At 39.3% G+C, this 25,530-nt stretch overlaps 1 protein-coding gene across 9 annotated transcripts in view; it reads left to right on the forward strand.

Annotated features, from left to right (window-relative positions):
* Positions 1-25,530, forward strand: part of PLCB4 (phospholipase C beta 4) — a 223,348-nt gene that overhangs the window by 20,823 nt on the left and 176,995 nt on the right. For 7 of the 9 annotated variants that reach the window (XM_075413471.1, XM_075413477.1, XM_075413474.1 and 4 more), the window contains exon 2: positions 2,478-2,537. The exons of 1 other annotated variant lie outside the window; for it this stretch is intronic. The gene's annotated coding sequence lies outside the window, so the exon portion shown is untranslated. Of the gene's footprint in view, positions 1-884; positions 1,110-2,477; positions 2,538-25,530 lie in introns of those variants that run through there. One more of the 9 variants, XM_075413472.1, reaches the window with a different exon arrangement.

The following is a 25,530-nucleotide window of genomic DNA, read 5'->3' on the forward strand; positions in this document are numbered from 1 at the left end:
GAAGTTTTTGGCAACTTTGGGAGAATTCAGCAGGACAGGAAACTATTCTCTTTAACTGCTCTCATTGCTGTAATTGTGATTGCTGTGGTTCTTAGTCACTCTAGTATACTACTTCAGGCATTTTATGCACTGTGAGTTTTCAGGGCGAGCAATAGATGTACAACACGCGCTGGCTTCCCTTAGCTGAGATACTTGTTTTCCAGAACCTCTCTGTTTCTAATCTTGCTGAAGCTTTTTGGCTTTTTTTTTTTTCCTTTTTCTTTTTCTGTACCTCATAAAACTTAAAAGGTATCAGGTCAGATTTAATCCTGAATATGCGCTTAGTGGATGCTCTCAATTTTAGGCTTCAATTTATTTTACTTTAAAGGAAATAAGATGAGTCTTAATGAAAGAGAGAAGAATACAGCTTCTGTCCTCATGTACAGGAGCTCTTGATAGAGAGTGATTTGAAAAAGCTACAGTTAATTTCATATTATTTTCAGTGCTGGACAGTATTTTGTTTTTTTTTAAACATCTTCTCTTATAATGCATCAATTTCTAATCTTAATTTGGATTTGACTTCATTTTTGAACAGTTTTTTGTCCTTTTCATTCAGGTTTTCATAAATCTGCTGCTTTGCTTGTTGAGTGGCTGTTGTGCTTATGTCCATTTTAAGCTATCATACAAATGACTTAGATATAGAAATCCATTGGTTTTGTGCATTTTAAAAAAGAGGGGAAAAGTTAACGACAGTAAAGCTTTTGGTATTATTGATACAGGTGTGACAGCCGCAGAATCTGTCCAGGTGCTTCCTCAGAGGAAGCTTGGGAAGAGGTCAGATTTTCCTTGAAGCACTCAACTTCATGATGCAGAGTATATTGCAGAAGATGAAAATACTAGAATGTCATTAGGGCTCGGCTGTGACCCTGTCTCTGCACTGATGTCTGGAGCTGAGGGAACAATGTGAATCCCTTTACCCACTTGTGCTGCCCAGAACCACAGAGCTGTCGAATGCCCCTGTGCTACCGACCCCTTCCCCACACAAATAGAAGGGAGAAAGACAGAAGTAGTGGACATCAGTGAATTAGCTGATGCTTTCATCCTTCTAAAGCACTGGCAAAAGCGATGGGGTAAGTATGTTTTAGCACTAATAACAATGGCTTAATTTACTTTTTACCCAAAGCTGGGATGAGAAAGAGACCTGATTATAAACCTCAGAATAAAATACATTTTTTTGCTCTGCTGCTCCCACACTGCTCCATTCTTGGTCTCCATTGTGTAAGGTTACTTTCTAGTTTTGAATTCTTGGAAAAATGGGTATCATGTTAATTTCACCTGCAGCAATGATGCTTTTGTGTAGATAACAAATACAGAAGGAAATTTCAAACCAAAATGCGCTTCAAACAAAAACTCACTGAGTGTGCAATATTTATGTTTGCTGTATGGTATGTATTCTGATCCATATGGAGAAGTTATTTCTGGGGGAAAAAGAAGGTCTAGAATCAGGGAATCATAGGTTGGAAAAGACCTCTAAGATCAAGTCCAACCGACAGCCCAACACCACCATACCTACTAAACCATGTCCCGAAGATCTACACGCTTTTTAAACACCTCCAGGAGTGGGGACTCAACCACCTCCCTGGGCAACCTATTCCAGTGTCTGACCGCTCTTTCAGTAAAGAAATTTTTCCTAATATCCAACCTAAACCTCCCCTGACACAACTTGAGGCCATTGCCTCTCATCCTGTCACTAGTTACTTGGGAGAAGAGACCAGCACCTGCCTCACTACAACCTCCTTTCAGGTAGTGGTAGAAAGCAATAAGGTCCCCCTTCAGCCTCCTCTTCTCCAGACTGAACAGCCCCAGCTCCCTCAGCCACTTCTCGTAAGACTTGTTCTCTAGACCCCTCACCACCCTCGCTGCCCTTCTCTGGACATGCTCCAGCACCTCAGTGTCCTTCTTGTAGTGAGGGGCCCAAAACTGAACACAGTACTTGAGGTGCGGCCTCACCAGTGCTGAGTACAGGGGACACGAGCAGCTCCCTGCTCCTGCTGGCCACACTATTCCTGATCCAAGCCAGGATGCTGTTGGCCTTCTTGGCCACCTGGGCACACTGCTGGCTCATGTTCAGCTGGCTGTCAGCCAGCACCACAAGGTCCTTTTCCACCAGGCAGCTTTCCAGCCACTCTTCCCCAAGCCTGTAGCATTGCATGGGGTTGCTGTGACCCAAGTGGAGGACCCGGCACTTCGCCTTGTTGAACCTCATACAGTTGGCCTTGGCCCATCTATCCAGTCTGTCCAGATGCTTCTGCAGAGCCTTCCTACCCTCAAGCAGATCGACACTCCCAACTTGGTGTCATCTGCAAACTTACTGAGGGAGCACTCAATCCCCTCATCCAGATCAGTAGTTCACTGAAGTAAAGTAGTTCACTGTGTTTTTATTAGGTAATTAAATATTAGTACGCACAATTAAGGCACTATTGTTTTTTTGTTTTTAGGGAAAGGAAGACATTCTCTATAATGGAAATTTCTACAGAGTAATTTCAGACTTGCAAAAGGTATGTGGTTTTTTTTCTGTTGTTTTAACAGATTATTTTGTTCTTTTACTGGATTATTTACTTCAGGTTTAAAATATGGTTTAATTTTTCAATGCTGTCCTGTCTGTATTAGTAGAATGAGAAACGTATTATGAAAAAAACAATGATTGGGGTTCACAAGAGGAGAGAAGATGTTAGAAATTTGGGTTGTCATTCTAAATTCAGAATATGCTGTACTCTCCTGAAAACCAGATACCCTGACACTAAGAAAAGTGTGTGTGTGCGGATGATCAGTGACACAAGCAGATGGGGGGCATTCTAGGTCCTCTTCTTTTTGTAGTAGGCTAATGTTCTGGAAGTGTGGGTGAGTAATAAACTGATCTTTTGTTCCCCCCCGCCCCCAAGTCCTGACTAAACTACAGTGGTAATGTTGAGACATTCTTAAAACAGCTGCAAAGACAATTTAAGTGCTCTAGTCTGTATGTGATTCCAGCAGATTCTTGTCACCTCAAATTTGTGGAAAACAATTCTGTTTTTAATACCCATGGTTTGGTCACTTGCACACCAATTTGCATTCACTTCATACATGCTCCTAGTCTGAGTGTAGTTTCATATATCCTACTGGCATCAAGGACTCTTACCCTGTTGGCTTCTGCTGTCTGAAAGCTACTTTTCCTCCAGAAGCACCAAATTGGCATGAAATTCCACTTGCTTTAGCATTCAGGCCTTGAACAGGCTAAAAAGGGTTGTTGAGTCAAATGCTAGTTTCTTGTTAATCCTGAGTTAGGCCTCAATCTTGCCCTGTTGGTCAAGCCATTCAGTTCAGCTTAAATGAGTTCTTCAGTGCTGGTTCTTGCTGTGTAGGACCAGAGCACTGCAGATGCAAGTAGAGTGTAGAACTTCGTGTGGTTCTTTCTACTGCCATCTTTGTAAGTGACCGTGATGAGGTGGTGTATTCACTTTTTTTGTTGTTCATATAAAAAATGTATCTAAATTCACATCAGAATTCTCTGATACAATCTGAGATGATTTCTCAGATGAGGATTCCATTTACAGATAGATCTGCTCTACAGGGATCTTTCACAGTAAAATTTCAGTGTGGAAAAAGCCATCGACACCAAAGGGTGTAGTTGCATTGGTCTTCTAGAATTTTAGAGTTAAAGTGACAGTACAGTGGTTGTAGGCAGTGTTTTACTTACGTATAACCTTGGCATTAGTTATTAAAATGAAATTCTGTTTTCCTTGTTTTTCACTTCTTGATCACTGGTTTATTCCCATGCTGTATACCACAGGAATTTGGGAATTTATTGCACTGTGATCTGGTGTTCTACCACAATTGGTTTGTTTATTTGTAACTGATAAAAATAATTCTTCTGTGGGCACAAGTACAGTTTGCTAAAATAATTAAAAAAGAAAAAATGAAACATACATTGGCCAGAAATATCTTTCTTGGAAAATAGAAACTACTGTAAATATCTTCTTAGAGCAAAAGTCTGAAAATACAGATAGTGTTAACTTGTTATCCAGGTGTAAGCAGTAGAATTCATACTAGAGGTTTAGAATGAAATCACAGCAGTGACAGAACTACTGGGGTAATTTTCTCATTTGTTAAAATTGATAAAAAAGTAGGGGATGAATCAGTTTACCTTGAGTAGCTATTGCATTTCAGCATCTTGCATACTTTCAAAATGAAACTGTGCATGACAGAGGGAAAAGACCACTACATATTGAGTTAGGTGAAGGAAGCGAGGGATGTTGCTTTTCATTTTCCACTTGGACCCATTTTAACCATTTAAACATAGCATGCATAAGGATGTGCCATAGGTTTTGCATACCATCTTGAAAGTCAGACTTCAAAAACTTTTGGAACAAAGGTAAAGCAGATTCCAGAACTTCTGAATTTACAAGAAGTAAATAGGAAGATAATTTGGCTCAATAATAAAAAACAAACAAACAAAAATCCCCAAAATAGTCCCAGGCAGTCACAACTCGTACAGTCAGTTTTAGGATCTGTGAGCAGCATACTGTGGTTAACACTATTTACATTGAGGATGCCTGGAAGAGGTTTCTTTGGGTAGCAAGCATGCTAAACCGTCATATTATTAAAGATTAAGTAAGACCATCACGCATTACAGTCTGTTTCATTACTGTGTGATTCTAGACAGAATTTCTTCAGGAGTTTAGGTCAGCCAGTGTGTCCTTAAAGGTTTATTCTGTTTACATAGAAGGTGGGAGGACAGGGGTGTGCAAATGGAAGATTTTGCCTTTATTGTAACACATCATTACCTATAATCACGCTTGGTCTAATGCTATCAGGAGCTACAAGAGCTTTGACCCCTTTCCTACTCTGAAAGAGATTGAGCTGAAGAGAGAACTAGCAAAAGAAATTTTTTTTAATAAACTATGGTTTCTAACGCTATTGGAAGGAACAAGTGCTGAATCTCTGTCACAGTTTATAATGTGAAGCTGGGCATAATGTTCACTGGGCATTCCTGACTGGAATAATAATAAAAACAATGTACTGATCATCACAGTTACCTCATTAATTTTATTCATCACCACTTTTTAGTTGATTTTTATGGAGGTGAAATAAGATCCCTGTGGTATTTTTACAGGTTGGAATTGCATAATTTTTTTGTACATTGAAGGACAGAGTCAGATTATTTGGCATGTCTGTTTTTGATGAAATTGCCTGTCCTCTTGTGTGCCACTGTATCTCTATCAGACTCAGGGGGATTCTTAGTTATCAGTGGATCTTGTGCTCAGGAAGAGCCAGTCATGTGCTGCCTCGGTTAATCACTGTTTATGTGATTGTGTACTTTGTCATTAAAAAAAAAATAAAAAAGTATATTTAGATACCAGAAGGACAGGATGCAATCCAGAGAGACCTGGACAAGCTTGAGAAGTGGACCTGTGTGAACCTCATGAGGTTTAACAAGGCTGAGTACAGGATCCTGCACCTGGGTCAGGGCAACCCCTGCTATCAATACAGGCTGTGGGATGAAGGGATTGAGCTGCCCTGCCGAGAAGGACTTGGGGGTGCCGGTGGATGAGAAGCTGGACATGAGCCACCAATGTGCGCTCGCAGCCCAGAAGGCCAACTGTTATCCCGCACTGGATTGAAAGAAGCGTGGCCAGCAGGTCGAGGGAGTTCCGCCACTCTGCTCTGGTGAGACCCCACTTGGAGTCCTGCATCCAGCTCTGGAGCCTTCGGCACAGGAAAGACCTGAAGTGGGTCCAGAGGAGGGCCACAAAAATGGTCTGAGAGCTGGAGCACCTATTCTGTGAGGACAGGCTGAGAGTGTTGGGGCTGTTCAGCCTGGAGAAGAGGAGGCTGTGGGGAGACCTTATTGTGACCTTTCAGTACCTGAAGGGGGCCTGTAGGAAAGATGGAGAAAATCTTTTTAGCAAGGCCTGTTGTGACAGGACAAGGAGTAATGGTTTTAAACTAAGGGAGGGTAGATTTAGGCTAGATATAAGGAAGAAAGTTTTTACCATGAGGGTGGTGAAACACTGGCACAGGTTGCCCAGAGAGGTAGCAGAGGCCCCATCCCTGGAAACATTCAAGGCCAGGTTGGACGGGGCTCTGAGCAGCCTGGTCTAGTTGAAGATGTTCCTGCTCACTGCAGGGGTGTTGGGCTAGATGACCTCTAAAGGTCCCTTCCAACCCAAAGCATTCTATGATTCTCCATGGGAAACAGAAGGAAAGGCCTCAGTCTCTGATTTGGGTACAGCCCAGCCTTGTGAGAAAGAGAGTCTGCTAATAATTCTCTTTAGGATTTAGCAGCACACTGGAGCAGTCACTGGTTGACTCTATTTATCCTGTAGGCAGGCAATAGTTGAATTGGACTATGGTGAAGGACCACTAATATTTTTCTCAAACTGCTGTCTGACTCCAAAAAGTTGAAATACCTTCCTGAATGAAGGTGAAGGAAAGGAGAGATAGAAATTAGAGCCATCGCCAAAGGTAGGTTAAACTGTAAAAGAAAGTAAGGATTCCCACTACTAAAACACTGTCCGTTAATGTGTTTTAAAGGTGTTATTGAATAACTGCATCTGCAGCCTGGAGTTTATGAGCGCCTAATGGACTAGTGGCTAGAATCACAAAAGGAGGGCAGGAATATTAGGGCTAATGTGTTATGTATATTTATGTGTCTATGACTTTCTTTTATTTCTCTTTACCTGTTCCAATATGTTCTACAGCTGTGGAGTCTGTAGTCTCCATTAAAAAAAAAAAAAAAGTACTTTTTCTTATCTTACTCTTATAGTTACATAAAGGATAGTATCAGAGTACTGGAAGATTCCTTCAGGGCAACAGTTCTTATGGCATAGGCAATGAAACAGACTTGAAGTGAGATACTCTCAACTGCGTTGTCCTTCCAGGGTGCGTAAAGAGTGTTTATCCACCCTGCTGTATATTCCAGATTGAAACCTGTGCATCAAGGGGTCTGTGTGCTCTGATGGACCCTGGCAGGGTGGGGACAAAGGGCAGAGCAGCTGAACCTCAAGGTTGATAGAGGGTGGGGGTGAAATGATGCAGCTTCATAGTGTATTCAAGAAGATCATTAAAACATCACTTAATCATGATGTTGCTGAAGTTTTCCCTTCCCTTTGTGTTTACGAAATAGAAGACTGGCTACTGGCTCGTGTAGAAGCTAGGTTCTTAAGAGTACTGAAGCTTAACAGAATATGGCTGCTACGATCTTTACAACTGAAGCAGCTACTGTTTTTGCTTTAACAGTTGAGGGAATACACGGTAGATTTGCATGACTAACTTGTTCACATTTCTGAGATATACATACATACAGCCACAGATGACATCTTGTAGCTCGGAAAGTACAAACACTGTTAATGTGGTGCTGCTCACACCAACATACTTGTAAGAATTATCTGCTGTAATTTACAAAGTTACACTGCTTACTTGCTCTACTTGAAAAGACCAGACCTTGATGAACTTCTCTCTGTGTAATGTATCTGTTACAATCATAGAAGTACTTTGTGCTTGTTTTCCTAATGCCAGTGTGGATCTGCACTAACTCTGTTGTCACACCTGCTGAGCATATTCGTATAAGCACTGACATAACTGAGGATGTGTTTTAGTCCTGAAATATTTGCTTCCTGGTCATTATATGGGGCATGGTAACTGCTCCCAAAATGGAGATGACATTTTATAGGGGAGAATAAAGAAAAGTTGTCTGCTTGGTAAAGACCAGTGCAATTTGCTCAGATTGCTATTCTCAAAATAAAGAGGTTTTTAATCCTAGCTTTAGACTGTGTTTCCACTGGATATCTTCACAGAATCACAGAATCACACAGAATCACAGAATAGTAGGGGTTGGAAGGGACCTCTGTGGGTCATCTAGTCCAACCCCCCCCCGCCGAAGCAGGGTCACCTACAGCAAGCTGCACAGGACCTTGTCCAGGCGGGTCTTGAATATCTCCAGAGAAGGAGACTCCACAACCTCCCTGGGCAGCCTGTTCCAGTGCTCTTCTTACTGTCCCTGATAAGCACAGCAATTAAGATATTTTGTGTGATTATTTTCCACCTGAGCTGAATTCTGCTCTGTAGCATGTATTTTAGCCGTGAATCCTACTACTGTTCTCATAATCAGGTCTGTTGAATCCTACAGCCTGATTCTTTATACATGTTATCTCTGGCTTCTGGAAATTCAGTTCTTCTAGGTCTGAAAAGTTATCTGCTGTTCGTAAGCAACTTGCATAGCTTACTTAGGTGGAGTATACACTGAGTTTCCCTTCAGATGGACAATATTTTCTTTATAAATGTTCCCTTATTCTTAGCACATTTCTAGGTCAACAAGGCTTAAAATATCTTCTGTCATTAAAACTTTAAGTCAACAGTATAAAACAAAAATAGAGAGGCAAAACAAAAATAAATAAAGCTTACTGCATCCAGATGAAGCATTGTTTTCCAGACATTCCCTGCTGTTTGTGATAATGTAGTCTTCGTACTTTCCTTTGAAAGACTATTCTGTTTAATTACAGAAAAATCCAATGATGGGTAGACCTTTTTGGTGAGAAAGGTGAGCATGGAAGGAGCAGAAAGTATATATTGGCAAAGATCTCGGACAGAGAAATGGTGGTGCTTCAGAGAGAAGGCAGAGCTCTGGGAGCTAAAAAGCACATTGCAACAAAAACATACAGATAACATGGCAGTAGTTACTGTCTCGGTTGTCAGATTCCCTGTAGTTTCACATATATTTAAACTGACACTTCTGATAAAGAAAGTAGTCCCCAGTCTCATTCCCAGCCTCTAACTTCTTGTCCTTGTATGCTTGTTCACACCGAAAACTGATCTGGCTGAAAATTAGACCTGCTAAATAAAATTCTGAAAGGATTTTTAACCTGGAGAATAGAAGGCTCTAGAGAGACCTTATTGAGGCCTTTAATACTTAAAGGGGGCTTATGAGAAAGATGGGGACAGACTTTTTAGTAGGGCCTATTGCGCCCTCAAACTGCTATAACGAGGGGTAATGGTTTTAAACTGAAAGAGTGTAGATTCAGGCTAGATACAAGGAGGTAATTTTTGTATTATGAGTGTGGTGAAACACTGGCACAGGTTGCCCAGAGAGGTGGTAGATGCCCCATCCCTGGAAATATTCAAGGTCGGGCTGGACAGGTTGCTGAGCAACCTGATCTAGTTGAAGATGTCCCTGCTTATTGGAGGGTGAGTGAGCTAGATGACCTCTAAAGGTCCCTTCCAACCCAAACTATTCCATGGTTCTGTGATTTTTCTGCTGAATCAGTTTTCATTTGTGCTGGCAGAGCAGAGGTTAGTGGGGAAAGAGTGAGTGACTGGTGGACTTCTGGAGAGGACTCTCAAAGTTTACCAGACTACAGCCTGAAATTGTTTCATGGTAGATCTGTTTTAAACCACGCCTGAATCTTCAGACACTCTAATGCAGAAAAAGGGAGGAAGCAAATCTTGGCTTCTGCGCATTTTGGTTGTTTATGATATGAGTTGTCTTGGGCTGAGGTTATTTTCTTTTGTCTGTTTAACAAGTCTTATTAAATTTATTAATACAGTGATTGCCTTGTAAAACTTTCACTGTAAGATTTATCTGCTACTCTCCATCAGGGAAAGACTATTTGCTTGTTTTTGAAAAGATATGGGAATGTCATACAAGGAAGTAAGCTGTGGTATTAGTTTATTCAAAATTTAGATTTCATTAATACCCAAAGAAAGAACCTTGTTCTTTTAAAATGTACAAAGACCTGGTCTTGTATGCAAAGGTGGACAATGTGGCAAGCAGGTGTCGGAAAATGAGACACAAAATAACAGCTCATATTGTTAGGCTTCAATAAAACCTGAAGAAAGTGGAGTTTTTGCAAACCCTTTTGTTCTGTGCAGGCTCAGCTCACTAAGACATACTGGGTTCTTTGTGGTGTCCCTTCTTCCCCCCTTTTTTTTTCTGGGTCGCTTTCTTCCTGTAGTGAATTAAATATGTTCCAGGAGGATACCAGAGTCTGCTCTAACTAACCAGCAGCACTGTCTGGAAATCGAGAGAGAGGAGTAGAAAGGAGTGGAGGAAACTATTCCCTTTCTAGTTTCTCAGCCTAAACTCAGATAGTATGACTTAGTCCAAAAGCTGAAGGGGAGTGGTAGCAGAGACAAAGATGGCATTCTCATCTTCCCAAGGGACTCCTTTGGAGACAGTGGGATTTTTGCCACTGACTTCAACAGAGCCCAAGCATATGAAAAAGAAATGGAGAGTGAAAGAATAAGCAGTACAGTCTTGAAGGTATGGGGAGAGCTACAAAGTAAATGAAGCAAGATAGAATAAGTACAGAATGTAATAATTAAACTGTCAGGCATAGGAAACGCGTATGTGGTGGGGAAGAAAGGAAGAGATCATGTGCATAGCTGAATTTGGACAAAATGTTTTATTCATTTCTGACTCCTCTTTTGAAACTATGTGCCAAGTCCTACTATTGATATACCAAGATTATTTAGCTAGTAGATATTTTCTTTTAAACTGATGTGTCTTCTTACACCACATGAATAGTGCACTCATCTTTAGCTCTTTGGTGAAGCCAAAAAGCAAACTAAATTACTGCCAGAAAATGCATTGTATTTGGAAAGGGTTTTTCCTTGCAGTATTTTCAACTTCCTGAACCCCAAAACTGGAAAATATCAGAGGGATGGTTTCTCTAAATACATTTGTGGTTTGGTTTAGAGGAGCAATGCTTGGTTGAGTGTTTAAGTAAACGTGTTCTAATCAAAAGCAAAACTCCACATTATCCTGTGGCTTTCACAGTACCTGCTTTTGTTCTAGTGTTCATATCTTATCTCTTGTAATTTTGTTACTCTTAAAATTACAAAATTACTCCCTGGGTATTGTACAAGGAGTGTGCATGTGTGAGATAGTTATGGAGTCTGCCCTACTGGCAGATATTTATCTAAATAAATCCTTTTTGATCGCAGTACCTGCGAAAACTGGAAGCTGAGAAGATGGCATGTGCTGTTCCGCATCAGAATGATTTCTTGCAGGCAATGGAAATACATGTGGCAAATCAAACTTGCATTCAAAACTTCATGTATAATTGTGGTTATTATGATTTCCTCTTTCTCTCTTTATGTCCTCTTAATGTACTAAGTGTAAATTTTCCAAACTCAACAGGTTGCAGAAGCCAGAAAAGTAGGAAATAACTCCCAAAAAACTGCTGCCAGATCTCTAAAGCACGTATTGAGTTATTGAATCTGAAACACAATGTGTAAGGGTTGCTTTGCCAATTTTTGAAAGTTACAGTATGTGGAGTGATGAGGCTGCTGTCTAGTTATTTTCTGAAAAGCAAAGGGGTAAGACAGAAATATGGAATGTTGTTTATTGCTTAACGATACACATTCCACTTTTGAGTTGTTTATAGCTGTTGTTTCTTCTTTTCAAAATAATAAGACTTGTTAAACATTACAATGAGAAGTAGCGAGTATAGCTACTTAGATTTCATAACTGCACTTTTGCTGTTTGATCTGTACCAAACTGAAAATTTGGATTCTAAACAAGATCATTATGAGATCTTTTGCAGTCTGGGTTAGCAGTTGGGAGCACATCTCTGGAGCTGCTGTAGATATTACAAGTAATTCTTGTGCTGATATATAGACTGCTTTTTCCAGATCTGCGGAGTCCTTTTCTCAGGCATTTGTACATTTGTAAGACTTTGACCATTTATACTTGTTTTGCAGTGAGTGTTTTTACAAATGGCCTGGTGATTAGACTCTTCTCATACAAAGGAAGCAGTACTTCACTTAACTCATTAAATCGAGTCTAGATGGTCAGATGTGTTTAGCTCCTGTTTGCGAGTAAGCAGATTGCTCAGTCTGACAAAAATTAATTTTCTTTTTACTGAGCTGTATTTTGGCTATGAGAAAGCAACCTCGTCTTTCCTTCTTTAGACACCTTAGTGGAGGAGAAAAGCCAGTTAACCTAGCTATTAAAATATTTGTGGCTTGTATTTGGTTTGAATTCACCTAGACTGAGAAGCTGGCTCTACAAATTCAGTAGCTCCTTTCCAGCAACATGGTCAGGCATGCCTGCCTTGTGTTAGTACTTGGTTACTCTGTTCCAGTTATTTCTGAAGTTATTTCTGAACTTTTCTCTTTGAAAATTAAATGTGTTTTCAAATTTCACCTAGTAAGGTGTGTTTTTGCACATGTTGAGCCTTACTTGTAGTCCACGAAGGAATTTAACTCCCTCTCTGAAAGGCATATCAAATATTCTTTAATACCTGAGTTACAATGAGGAAAGTTTTTGGTTTAGATTAATTGGAGCTTGAGTTTGCTGAATTTGAAGCTGGTACTCTTTTCCTTTGAAAAAGCAGTTCTGCCTGCCTTAACTCTGAAGGATTCATATCAAACGTTGGCATAGTATTTGGATGTGGCTGTGCTGGGACTAAGCAAGGTGAAATCTTTAATTAGACACAGTGTATTTTGTCAGACCCAATAATATAGTTGTATCTTGGGAGGGGAAAACCAAAAAACATTTGAGCATACAAGCCTGTCTACAAGTCATCTGGGTCTGTCTGCCTGAGAACTAGTTAGCTTTTTTCTGTGCAGGCCTTTATGATCTGCTTTTGTGTAAATTCATTTGTTTTTAGGGATGTAGGTAAGTGACTAGCAAGATACTCTGAAAAGCCTAGAAGATAAACTTCTGTAAATGTTTTTTGTTATTTCTTTTGGTTTAACTGGTCTTTTTCTATGTGTCTTAATTGAGCAATTTGTTGCCTGGACTCAGTAGAATATATTTTTATAAACTTCTGTAAATGTTTTTTGTTATTTCTTTTGGTTTAACTGGTCTTTTTCTATGTGTATTAATTGAGCAATTTGTTGCCTGGACTCAGTAGAATATATTTTTTTTAATTTGTAAATTGTGTATATTCACAGTTGGTGAACTGGGGAGTTTACCCTTTTGCAATGTTAAACAGTTGAGGCAGTTTCCAGGTGAATATTTTTAAGGAAATTAAAAGCTTTCCTGTCTTTGTCATTGATATATCAGCATGGAGTGTTTTCTATTGTGACATAAAATTTTGAATCAGATTTGTCATTGTTAATACTCTACTTTTCTGTGTTAATCTACGGGTGCTATGAAAGTGTAGTAAAATATTTTTACATTCACTTTAATGTCCATTTCATCTTGGAATCATGAAATCTTGTAAAGGATTGCAAATTGGCAAGAGCGTAAATGGGAGTCAGACCCTAAGAATTTACTTCAAAAATGATTATGGCCAATGCAAAGGCATTGCAGCAAATGCCTTTTAAATGTGAGGTAATATAGCTAAAGCAACACTGTACGGAATGACTAATCAGTAAGAGCTGGAGCCTGTTCTGTGATGTGGGAGCACACGGTTGTGTCCTGAGTACTCCTTAATGGAATTTCTTTTACTCTGTAGTATAATTCTGCAGCCTACCAACTCTATCTGTTCATCCGGAGGGATCACAGAGAGCTTTAAAAAGTCAGGGCTACCTGTGAAGAGATTGAATTTGCCGTATCCCCTAACACTGCGTTTTCTGGAAGGCTTCCCTGTTTCTATGTGGTGTGGTTTCACTGCTGCAAAAGGTGCTTTGCAAACTAGATGCCTCAGGCTAGTGTTGCTAAAACGCGCTCCTACTCTGGCATGCTTAATACACATCTGTAGAGCTGGGGACACTGAGTAGTTGAGGGCCTGCTGGTGGGAGGGCAGTTGTTGTGTCGTCTGTCAAGTTAGCGTGTTCAGGAATTTTGGCTGGCTGTGCCCTCTCTGTCCATTCTTTTCTTGGTGGTGCACATTAGCTGCTGAACCTTGGCAGCAGGTTATACAAGACAGAAGAGCAGGAAATGATTCTATTGAATCTTCTGCCTGTTGTACTTGTGACCTCAGCAGAATGTACTGGAGTCAATATTATGAAACGAGAACACACACGGTTTGACTGTTTATTGCTTATTCTTATATGTGATCTTTGTTATGCCTTTTTTTTTTTTTTTAAAGACTTGTGTCCAGAACACAAGGGGTTTGTTTCTGTATCTGAGTATTTTTGCTGGCACTTGATGTGACTTGGTATAAACAGTATGAAATTGAGTCAAGTGGTTATATGTTAAAACAGCTTCTCACATGTGTTGGTTTACTGCCAGGGAAAGGTGAACGTTCAGCATACATGCTGTATTTAAATACTAATCAAACATTTCGTTATTGTTGAGTGAATGACCTGACAAGGATGCAATTGAACTAGAACGTCCAGGTTATATTTCATGGAAGTGAAAAGCTTTATTAATATTTGAAGAATGGCTTTAATTAGTCAGACTGTTGGTAGGTGTGTTCATTTTCTCAATGTACATCCGGTATAGCGTTTTTCACCAACTTATAATTGGCAATTTCCCATAGGAAATAATCATTATTGGTATTATAAAAGCACTTTGTATCTATCACATTTGGGAAATGAAAGTTTTGCAAAGGTCAGAATAAAATGTGCCCCCAATTATGCTAATAACTCATACCACAAATGATCCACTGAAAGGTTTAATAGCTTGGTAGTCCTCCTTAGGTTTTCTTAGAGCAGGAAGAGTTGATATTACATTTTGACACTTTAGAGAAAGGTGAAAAAAGTAATCTTCCTTCTCTCCAGCTTTTGAGGTTTGTACTTGAATTCTCTTGGTGACTTGAGGATCTTGAACTGTTGGGTCGTTGTTTTGGTGAAGTTTTTTGTTGTGTGTATTTTTTTTTCTAAGAATTCTTTTTAAAAGCAGTTTGTTCTGCTCTAGTGTGAAGTCAGTGTCTTTTTTTGAAGGAGCCCAGGGTTGCAAAAGGCACGATGTTTTGACAATTGGAAATGTCTATATGTTTTATGTGAAATTTGACAGTATAGTCTAATAGGCTGTGATCCTTTTGCTAAATGGAATGTGTTGAAGTCATTTAAAATAATAACTTGTTAAAAATATTAAAAATTATTGCCTCCCCCCTCGAATTTTAAAGCAAACTAAATTTTAATTTTGCTTTTTACCTGTAAACCAAAATTTCCCTTGTTTCCTTTGAGGGATGTTGCACATCTGCATTGCACTTCAAAGATTCAAGTAGCTAAACCATCCAGAAGTTTTCCAAACATCAGAACATTTCTTCAGGATATGATTACTTAAGTGAGGAAAATCCAGTATCAAATAATTTTTAAGTAACACATCCAGCAGACTGATTTCCTTTGAACCAGAAGGTCTCTGTTACTTGAAATTGCCTATTCCTTTTATAATTTTGAGGTTAAACAATTGGTAAGAGGCTAGATGGAATTATTTACTCCTGAGATTGATTATCCTAATATTCCCACAGTTACTGTGCATCTACTAAGTCGTTAAAGAACCCATTAAGAGGGAAGTCTGAAAGCTAACATTTGCAAATGTCTCCAAATTGAATTATAAATGTCTCTGGTAAACAGAATGTTTGCTGCACTGTGTCAGTTCTGCTTAGAGGTCTGGCTTTATCAGGTATGTGCATTTTGTAACATAATTTGAAAAAATAGAAAAAGCAAATAAATAGCTCAGATTTACTCATTTAATTTTTTTAAAATTAGAAACATTTTTAATAATGCATGTTTTAGTTTAAAATATTCTCCTTTTTTCAGTGAAGTGTTTTCTGTAAGTTTTACTTTAGCAGAGATGCAGATGGTTTATTAGTCTTTTTAGATGACTTGCAGATGAGGGATATTGACACATATGGAAATTGAAATAGAAGCTTGTTAGAAATTTGCATATACTGGTTTTTGAGGTGCATTAGAAAAGCTGCTGGCTTCTGCTTTACTGAAGGTATTGCTTTGCTTGGTGCAGTCATTTTTACTTTTATGAAACGTCTGTTACAAGAATGTTCCTTTATAACAGTTTTTCAAAAAGCAGTACTAGCAATGCTGTTCTTGTGCAAACATCTCTGTATTAACTGCATTCTGGTGCAGTTGACCACGTGGGTACGTAAAGAGCAGGATGGGAACATTTGTTGATAGGCTTAAACTTGAATCTTGAGTATGTCCTCCTGTAAGTATTTTTCTGGTTTGGTGTTTTTTTATTTTTTCATTGTCAGTTCTGATACATGCTTAATATTAAGTGCAGAGACCCTTAGTCTCTGCTTGCTGTTTGTACTTAAGTTCTCTCCAGAGGCGAATTACTCTTCTTCAGCATAAACACCTCGGTTCTCTGAGGGGACGTTATTAACTCCAGTCAAGCCAGTCCTGTTTTTACCTAGAAGATTCTATGCAAATACACATAATCCTGTGCGGAAGGGATAAAGGCAAGTTTGTCAAATATACACACATGATTCAGTAAAGGATTCTGTTTTGTGTAGCTTACCTGCAACCTGGATTGTACTGTCCAAAACGAATTTTCCAAAATAAATCCTAAGTTTTGAATGTCAGACTCACAATGGAAGATAAAGTTAGGGTCCGAAAGTAGGTTTATTTCGCATATGTGACGAAATACATGGCAGTATTTACAACTGGCTAGATGTGGTACTCCTTACTTGAATATTGTTTCGTTAAACTTTCAAAATGTTGTGGATTTTATTTCATAGCTATGTGAACAATTAAATAATCTGAAATTTTTCTGACTGTCCTAATTATTTTTTTTCTTGTGAAGCTTGCTAATGCAGGTCTCATTGCTGCTCACTCTGCCGGTGAGTCAGGTATGTCTCTTGATGGTACTTGTGCTTTTAGACCAATGGGGACAAAGTGATCCAGTTTTTCCTTCCTTCCAGGTGCAATTATGGGTCTCAGTATAATAAAAATAAAATGATTGAATATCTACAGAGGTTCATATGGCATATTTTCCATTTATTTTAAGTTTGGAAGCTAAAATATCTTAATTGATAGTCCCATAAGGTTTACTTTTTCATGAACTTGCTTTTCTCTCTGAGGTTCTGTATTTTCGGGGTATTGCTAGTTCTGTAAATTTAGCTATCAGATGATTGTAATTTAAGGCCGAATCCTTCTCACAGTTGAACAAAAAAAATCCAATGATTTTATTGGAGTAGGATCAGGTTTAAGGGGCAGAGTCTGAATAGTCTTTAGTTGTTCCAATCCCTCGACAACTTTCCAGCCAGGATGCTTCACAGTCACTATAATGTTTTGTATTGGTTGAATCTTCCTGAGGTGAAATATAAAGAAGATTTGTTATTCGTGAGTTGGCTATATAGCCTTCTGAAATCAGTGGGATCAGTTTTTCTAGTTGCATTAATGGGCTTTAAGAAAGAAACCATATAGATTTTTGTTGTGGTGGTTTCGTTGTTGTTTTTGTGGTTTGGGGGGTTTTTTGATCCCTCTGTCTCATGTTTCCCCTGAATTTATTTAATTTGGTTGGCAAAACTGTTGATGTGCTGAGGTCTTTTCACAAAGCCTTGCAGTTCCTGTGGCAGGTTGTGTAACCTGCACAGCTTTTGATAGCATCAGTGTTTTGATTGTTGTTGTAGAATTAATACTTTACTTTGGTGCTGAAGTAGCTCATATACATATATGTCCCTATAAGCATGTTCATCTCTTGTACTGATGTGCTTTTGCTCTCATCTTGTAGTCTTCTGTAAATCTATCAACTGACAGGTCCAGTGGAGGCAGCATTGATCTGCGATGCAGGAATAGATCAGTTTTGTTCAGTGACTGATTTTTGAATTGCTTATATCACTTTCTTGCACCGTTTTTCCACTGCTTAAGAACTCTTCAAAGAACTGTGCCCCTCCATCAGCAGAACAGTTAGCACAGTGAAGTTAGGATCTGTGTGAGTGCCGTGATGTACTTTTGCATTCCTGGTATTTTTTGTTGCAGGAGCCATCCTGTTTGAAGTATTCTTCCTCTTAGCTTTCCTGTTTGCATCCCAGTTACATTAAGATTAAAAGAAAGCCTGGGAAACACAGCATCGTAAGAATATTCTGGTGCGATGATGTATCAGTCACAGTGATGACTGTTATTGGCTGAACAATTAGTTAATTTTTTAGGCAGGCAAGAGCTGGTGTTCTCACTGTAGTTATACTGAGCAATTTAAAAAAGTGGCAAAGTTTTACTGATCAGCAAGCTAATATGAAAAGAAAAAATATGGTGGACCATGATAGATGGTAGAAGAGTAATGGGTCCAGGGTTTGTGGGAATTTTAACATGCCAAATTAATGTTTCAGTTTCTTAGAAGATAGGAAGAAATGTATCTCAGAGTCTTACTCTGAATTTAGTATAGTTGCAGCTAGTCTTGCTGTTATTTTCTCCACCTGGTTGGTATAATAAATATTTGTAGTTGGCTTTTGCTTAGCAAAACCCTGGATCTGCCCTGTAACAGAAAACACTAAAAATTGAGGAAGCGGTATCAGACCCTTTTGTTAGGCAGAGGCTTGTGGAGAATGAGTTTTTGTTGCTTTCCATGCGTGTGCAGGAGGACAAAGAGAAGTTCCTTCCCTGTGGCTTCTCTAATGACTCCTAATACAAAAGCTAAGCAAGCTAGAAGCTTTTACAGGTGGTCAAACTAAGCAAATGATATGACCTCTTCTTTTTTCCCTATTCTGCTATTACTGAGACTCTATTCAGAGTGAGGAAGCAAATACCACATTTATTTGCTACTGTGGCAACAGATGAAAATCCTGATCATCTTAACATGAATGGGAACATTGCTCTTCTAGTTTGGGATGCCAGGATTTCACCAGCTGTGCCTATCTTAGGCATACTGGCTGCAGAAATGAAAACGAATTAAAATCTAATTCTAGGTTGCCGTTACGCTAGTGCTACTGGAACTAGTTCCTGGCCTTGTCATGGATAATGTGCTTTTCATTGTGAATGGATTCTTCGCTCTTGTTTTTACTGACCATGTGCAATCCACTGCTGCTACACAAATAACTGTTGAGCCCTGTCTCAGTACAGTGCTTTCCCATAATGTATGTCAAGTGTATGAATTTACATTCTGTCTGCAGAATTATTGGAAATGTTAAAAACAGCTCCCAGGGGTTTGGTGAATTAAAGCATTGTTGCAGAATTGCTGAATAACAGGACAGAGCAGCATGTATGTAAACACTGGTTGGAGTTGATGGGGTAGATGTGTTGGACCACAGTAATTGCTGTTCAGCGCTAAATTAAAGGACAGCAAACCACAGAATTACTTCAAAAGTCCGAAGCATGACGTGTTTGGTTCTGCAAGTGCCAGCTAAATGATGTAAAAGGGAAACCCATGTATCTTATGACTCTTGATTTTTATTTTTGTGCTTATATTAAACATACAAATGGTTTTAATGTACAGTCTAAACAGTGGCATGTACCATTTTGTACCAACAGGGGAGGGAAATACCAATGTTTGAAAATTTTTTTTCTGCTAATGACTAATTTCTCTTAAAAAGAACTGAAGCTAGAACACATCAAACCTAAAATTGAGAGCTTTTTAATCTCTGGGTAGTGTCAAGTCCAGTTTCTGTCTCACGGGTAAAACTATATATATTTGATTATGACAGATAAGGGCTGAAAAAGAATGTCAAGCATCCTCACTGGTAGGAGTAAATGCTGGTCTACAAAGACACTCTTTATGTATGTCATACGAAGAAAGCTGTTGTATGAGGAGAACACGATATATATACGTGGTATATATTAGTTCTCTTTTGTCTATGGGCAACTTTTGTACAGGCTTTTGGAGGCAATAATTAAGGAGAATTTGGGGAACCAGAAGGCATAGTGCTGAATATTTGAAAGCAAAAATATGTGGAAATTTTAAATAAAAATATTTGAGAAGAATGACAGTGATGTCCCATTGGACAAGAGGACCTTTTTTAGAGAAGTAGTGTTAGAGTATTATGTGGAGAAAAGTAAGACCAGTGGCATGGGCGTAACTTGCTGAGTGAAAAGGTTAGGGTGAGTCTGACTGAGACAGAGGTCCTGAGAGTAGAGGGCAGCGTGTGATACTTCAGTCTTTCACTTCACTGCAACTGGAGACCAGGTGATTTAGGAGGAGGCAGGAATTGTCTTAAAAATGTCAGTGTCTGTTCTTTGGTCCCCAGGTGTGCCCTGTGATACACTCTGCTTATGATTGATGATATCTTTTTTTTCAAGTCCATGGCATCACAGATGTGCATGTGTGCTTTTGTGTCTGGATAAGGGCCCTGGGGATTATTGTGATGCTCTTTACCATCTCCTTTGCCCTTCCCTTCTCTTTGCTGACAGATACTAACACCAGGGGGAGAATGTCAGCTGTTTCTTCTTATCTCAGTTTCCTCTCTTCTATAGCAGCTGTGAAGAATAGGATGGGCTCTTTTCATGGAGGGTCTTCGATACTGGGGGGCTGAAGGGTATTTAGTAATTGTCCTGGATTTGGCCAGGATAGAGTTAATTTTTCTCCCCACAGCTGCTATGTTTTGGATTTAGTAGGAGAAGAATGTTGATAACACTGATGTTTTTAGTTACTGCTAGGAAATCAAGGACTCTTTCCAGTCTCCCATATTCAGCTAACGAGCAGGTGTGCAGGAGCTGGGAGGGAGCACAGTCAGACAGCTAGCCCAGGCTGGCCAGTGGAAATATTCTATACCATAGATGTCATGTTCAGTTTATGAATGGGGGTTGGCTGGGGGACAGGGATCCTCTTTTTTCGGGAGTTCGAACTTTCCTGTGAGTTCAGGGTGATTTTTTTGGGGGAGTTCCACAAAATCCGCAAGTTCTGCTGTTGCTGCTTGGGGGCTGGCTGTGAATTGGTCATCGGGTGATGAGAAAAATTGTATTATGTATAGCTTGTTTTGCATATTCATTATTGTTATTAGTATTTCCTTTGTTGTCTTAAACTGTTGTTTATCTCAACCTATCAGTTTTCCCCATTCCACTGCGGCAAAGGAGAGGGGTGAGTGAGCAGCTGTCTAGTGCTTAGTTGCTGGCTGGGGTTAAACCATCACAGTAATCAAAGAGAAAAAGCTTGAAAAGTTATTCCAAATAATCTTTGGCTGATTTGCAATTAAAATGTACTGGGAACTTAGCTAACAAAAGAAACTGTAGTCAGTCAGTTGTTAGCGTAAAGGGAGTTTGAACAAGTAACTGATTATGTCCATAGTATTTCTGTAGTTTCAAGGTATGTATTCTAAAAAGCTTAATTTGCCATCACTTAAAGTACACTGTGATAATGCAGGAGAATACAAAAGCCTCTTGGAGGCTGACCATAAGGTTTGTTGCACAAATTTAGTTTAGAAAGAATAGTGAATTTGTCTGACATAGTAAAAGTCAGCTTTGTGTTCTGTAAGCTATTTCCTTTTTGGTGTATATGGAAAATTCTCAATCAGTGGAAGGTAAGGTCAACATAAACACAGCCTGTTCCCTACATAATTTGATATGGTGCTTAATTCTGTACTAAACAATAAACAGGGACAGTCCTTTTTTGTTTACATATAGATTTAAAATAGTTATATTGCCCTTCATTCTTCCAGGTTTTATCAGAAAAGACATGGAAGACAAATGGAATATTGACAAAGCTAATAATAGTCTTTTATGGAATGCAGCTTTTTTTATTATTTTGCCAAGCTAGAGCATTTTTACATCCTTGTGCTATTAGGTTGACTCTTTTGTAAAATTGGGAAAGGGGACATACAAAGATTTGATTTAGATTTTATTTCAGCTGTGTTGATTCAGAGCTGCTTGTTATTTCCTGGGAGCTCCAGGTATAGTTTCCATTCTATTTTTGTATTAGAATTGAAGAGAACTAATGTCTCTGCTTTCTTTTAGTCATGAAACATCTCTAGAGATGTTCTGTCCAGCTTGTGTATTTACTTTCTTGGTGGTTGTGTGTGAACGTGCGTATGGGCTTACCTGCAATTGCAGTTCTAATGTCAGTCGTGAAAATGGACATTGGGTTTCTGTAAGTTACAAGGCAAAATGCTGGAGCGTCAGGAGCTAGGAATGGGGCACACTTGTGCCAAACAGAGTTTGGCTTATTTCCTAGCATGCATAATGCTGACATTGCCATGTTTGTTTCTAGGTGTTTCATACACAAGTATTTGCCTAAGTAATTTTTAAGACAAAGTACTTCTAAGTGCAGGATGGCAAGTCTTATCTTCAAAGCCCCTACAGTGCTGCTGGCACAAAAGGAATATGTAGCTGTGTATGAATAATTGAATGTCAGCAATTAAAACTGTTATTGAAATAGGAAGCTACTGTGACTATATTTTCTGCTCATTGTCTCTGTTCTATCTGTTCCTCCTATAAGCAATATGCTTGGCTGACAAAGCTAAATATTTCTTACTTATCTTTGGTGTTATATTTTGTCTTGCACGGTACTGGCATTGCACATATGGTAATTACCATAGGTAGAAATATAGTCTGCAGCAGTACTGTGTTACTCTCGTGACCAAACCCTCTGCCTTGAAGTGGGAACGGCAAAATATTCGTATTCCTTGGGTGCAGCGGGGAAATGCTCCACAGCATGACTGTTCTTCCCCAGTACACACACCCTATCTTTTCACTCTGAGCTGATGTAGTAGGTGCTGCTGGTGTGCAATATTGGGAAGGGGTTCTGGGTGGGAAATTCAGCCTCAGAGCCGAGACTGGCAAGGAAGTGGGCACCAGATAGGGTACAGTGCATCTGTGCTGCAGGAAAGCATGGAGGGACCACTCTTCCAGGGTGGTTTTTGGGCAGTTCTGAGCAGGGACAGGGACTAAGGCAGTATTGCTTCTGGGTATTTCTGCTGCTGTCTCTCCATGGGAAAGGGAGAAAACAGTGGAAGAGCTCGAGCTGAGCTGTTTGAGACTTTGTGTTCAGTGATCCTTCTTTACTCCCGCAACAACTGCCAGGCAGCTTCCCTAAATTTGGATGGATTTCACCTGTAGTGAAAGGGTGCAAGAACCAGTATATCCATCTCCAACCCCTGCAGCTGTTTGGAAACTGCAGTATGGTTCTGGATTTCCTTCCTCTCCTCCTCTAATGAAGGAGGGATTCACCTTTTCAAATATAGAGCAGTAACCTTCTTCTCCCTCCTCCTACTCCTCTCAATTATCAGGCGTGCACTATATCTAGGAATCTAATTTTAAATTGACTTGTCACCCTGCATCCCATCTGTAGGGGTTTACAATTTTAAACCAATTGCCTTTGGTGTGACTTTATATACTGTTCCATTAACATATACGTATCAATTCTAGGACACCTACGGACTACAGAATAAAATCCCCTCTTGAGCAAGGCATCTTCAGGGAAAAGAAGTAGTTTGCATTTGATTTGCTGTAGAATGAGAGCTGTGACATGTCAAAATCTAACATTGAGCGGGGCTGTTGAATGACTTGTAACAGTTGTATTAATACAAGGTATTTTAGGGCAATTTTAGTCTAGATACCAAATATCAGTTGGACTTTTTATCTTTGTTGTGTTCCATCATCTGTGGACATTTTAGTACAATGTAGAAGAGAGTAAGACTATTCTTGTCTGAATCTGTGCATATTTGCATTGCCACCCAAGGTACTGACTTCCCCTTGAAAGCATTTTTACATTAGTTTTATTAAAACATATTTTTTTATGTATTTATGTAAATAAAATGATGAGAACTTAGATTGTATTTGAGACTGTTAAATCCCTAGATTTTGCTGTTGTATATCACACTGTTATTAGTGATGTAATACAGAGTGAGACTCCAGCGTGATGCTGCTGTGTTTACACTGTCTCATCTACAGGAAGGGCAGTAGTCACACTTAAGCCAGCAGTCAGGTTATAGTCCAGAGGCTTCTCTACTCACTTAGGGCAAAAAACAGCTTTCTGTCGTTGGGAGGGGCAATATTTAGTTTTACAGTGTAATGCATAGTTTGTGCTTCATTCTTTATACTGAAGTAAACAGCATTAGTATCATGATAGAGAAAAGTAATTTTCCTTTGGAAGACAGATTTTTTCTTTCCCTTTCATGCCCCTACAGTTGTATTCCTGCCAGCAGAGATGAAGTGATTTGTATTTCCACAGGTTGTGACATAACCTATAGTTTCTTTTAAAGCAAGAGAGCCTCCCTTGCACTTTTGTGGCAGAAGAACTGAGACATGAATAACCTCAATAACCAAAAACTGGTAGATCACTGTCCCTTTCCCATTAGTCTGCAGGCATCTAACTCTGCCAGGCTCCCTTTTGAAGAAAAGGCAAGTTGGTGCTGAAGGGTCACTTGGAAATGGCAACCTGGGAGTCAGGAGCAGCAACAATGGCAAAGAAAAGATGATTGTGAGGGAAGACAGCGAAGAGATGAGTTTGGCAGAGCTGTAGTGTAGGGGTAAGGGAAGATGTCAGCTGTGTCAAATACCTGGATTAGTGAAGGACTAAATTTTTAGAAAGCTTGTAAGTGCAAGGGCAAGATTTTATCTTTCCATTAGGAAAAGAAAACAGGAACTGGAACTGACTATTCTAAAAACACTTGGGCAGATGCCAAACAAATTTTGTGTTGACCATTAAAAATTCAGTAGGCTGTTTGTCTCTGCTTGGTTTGTGTATACTAGTTTGCATGTTGTACATGTAGTACAACTTGTGATGCATAAGTAGAAAAATACAGTTATCTTTTGGAACTTTAGATGGTCAATTCAGAGTGACAGCAAATGAACCAATTAATTGATAGAACCAAAACGCAAGCTACATATTTGGGTAGCAAGAAGACTGGTGGTCATTTATCCCAAATAGCAACAAGGAGCGGCATGCTTAATATTGCAGATAGGCCACTAATTTGAACGTACTTTTCAGGAGTTTATTATCCGGGCCTTATTTTCAAAGACAGATATGCACAAATGCCATATGTTTCGTTCAAAGGGCGTCAAAGTACAGTGAAATGGTACATTGTTATCTCTGAAGAGAGTGAAGTATTCTCTCTAAAGAGAGAATGCGCCTCTAACGGAGGACTGGCAGGCAGACAGACATCAAACCATGCAATGTACCCAGAGGAGAGCTGGCAGAATTAAGTCGGGAAGGCTGTTTAGCTCAGTGACAGTGGAATATTTTCCACAGCTGTGCATTAATAGCTCCCGTGTAGACCTGATTTTATTTTGTGGAGGGGTTAAAAGACAGTATTTTTTCCATAAAACATAGTACTGCCTGTGGAAATAAAGCTGAACCATTTTTGGACTCAATTTTTTTTTTCTTTCTTTTTTTCTTTTTAAAATTTCAGTATATAAATCCAACTATTTTTTCAGTCAATTGTTAACTCTTCTTATAACATGAATCGCACAGCTCTGTGTAGTCGTTTATACAAGGGTGGATGGGTGGAGATCTGGTAAAACTTTGGACCACAGTTCAGCTCTCCTCCTTGCTGTTTCCTACATGACTAGACTGTTCTGCAGTCACTAAGTCTTTGTCTAAAAAACCTTTCTTGTGCTACTTCTTTGCTTATGGCTTAAGGAAAGTAAATCTCTAACCATACAAATATGCTTCAGATTAATACTGTGTGCATAGTAAAGGCTAGTCAGAGAGACAGAAGTCTTATGTTCTTGCTATTTACTTATTTTTAAGTGAATGCGTCTATTGGATTGACATTCACCGCTGTGCTGTGTGTATTCAATCAAAAATGCCAACTCTTTCATAGCACAAGTGTCCATAATACTTTTTTAAAA

The sequence above is a fragment of the Opisthocomus hoazin genome, chromosome 2, assembly GCF_030867145.1.
Source record: "Opisthocomus hoazin isolate bOpiHoa1 chromosome 2, bOpiHoa1.hap1, whole genome shotgun sequence".
Lineage (NCBI taxonomy): Eukaryota > Metazoa > Chordata > Aves > Opisthocomiformes > Opisthocomidae > Opisthocomus > Opisthocomus hoazin.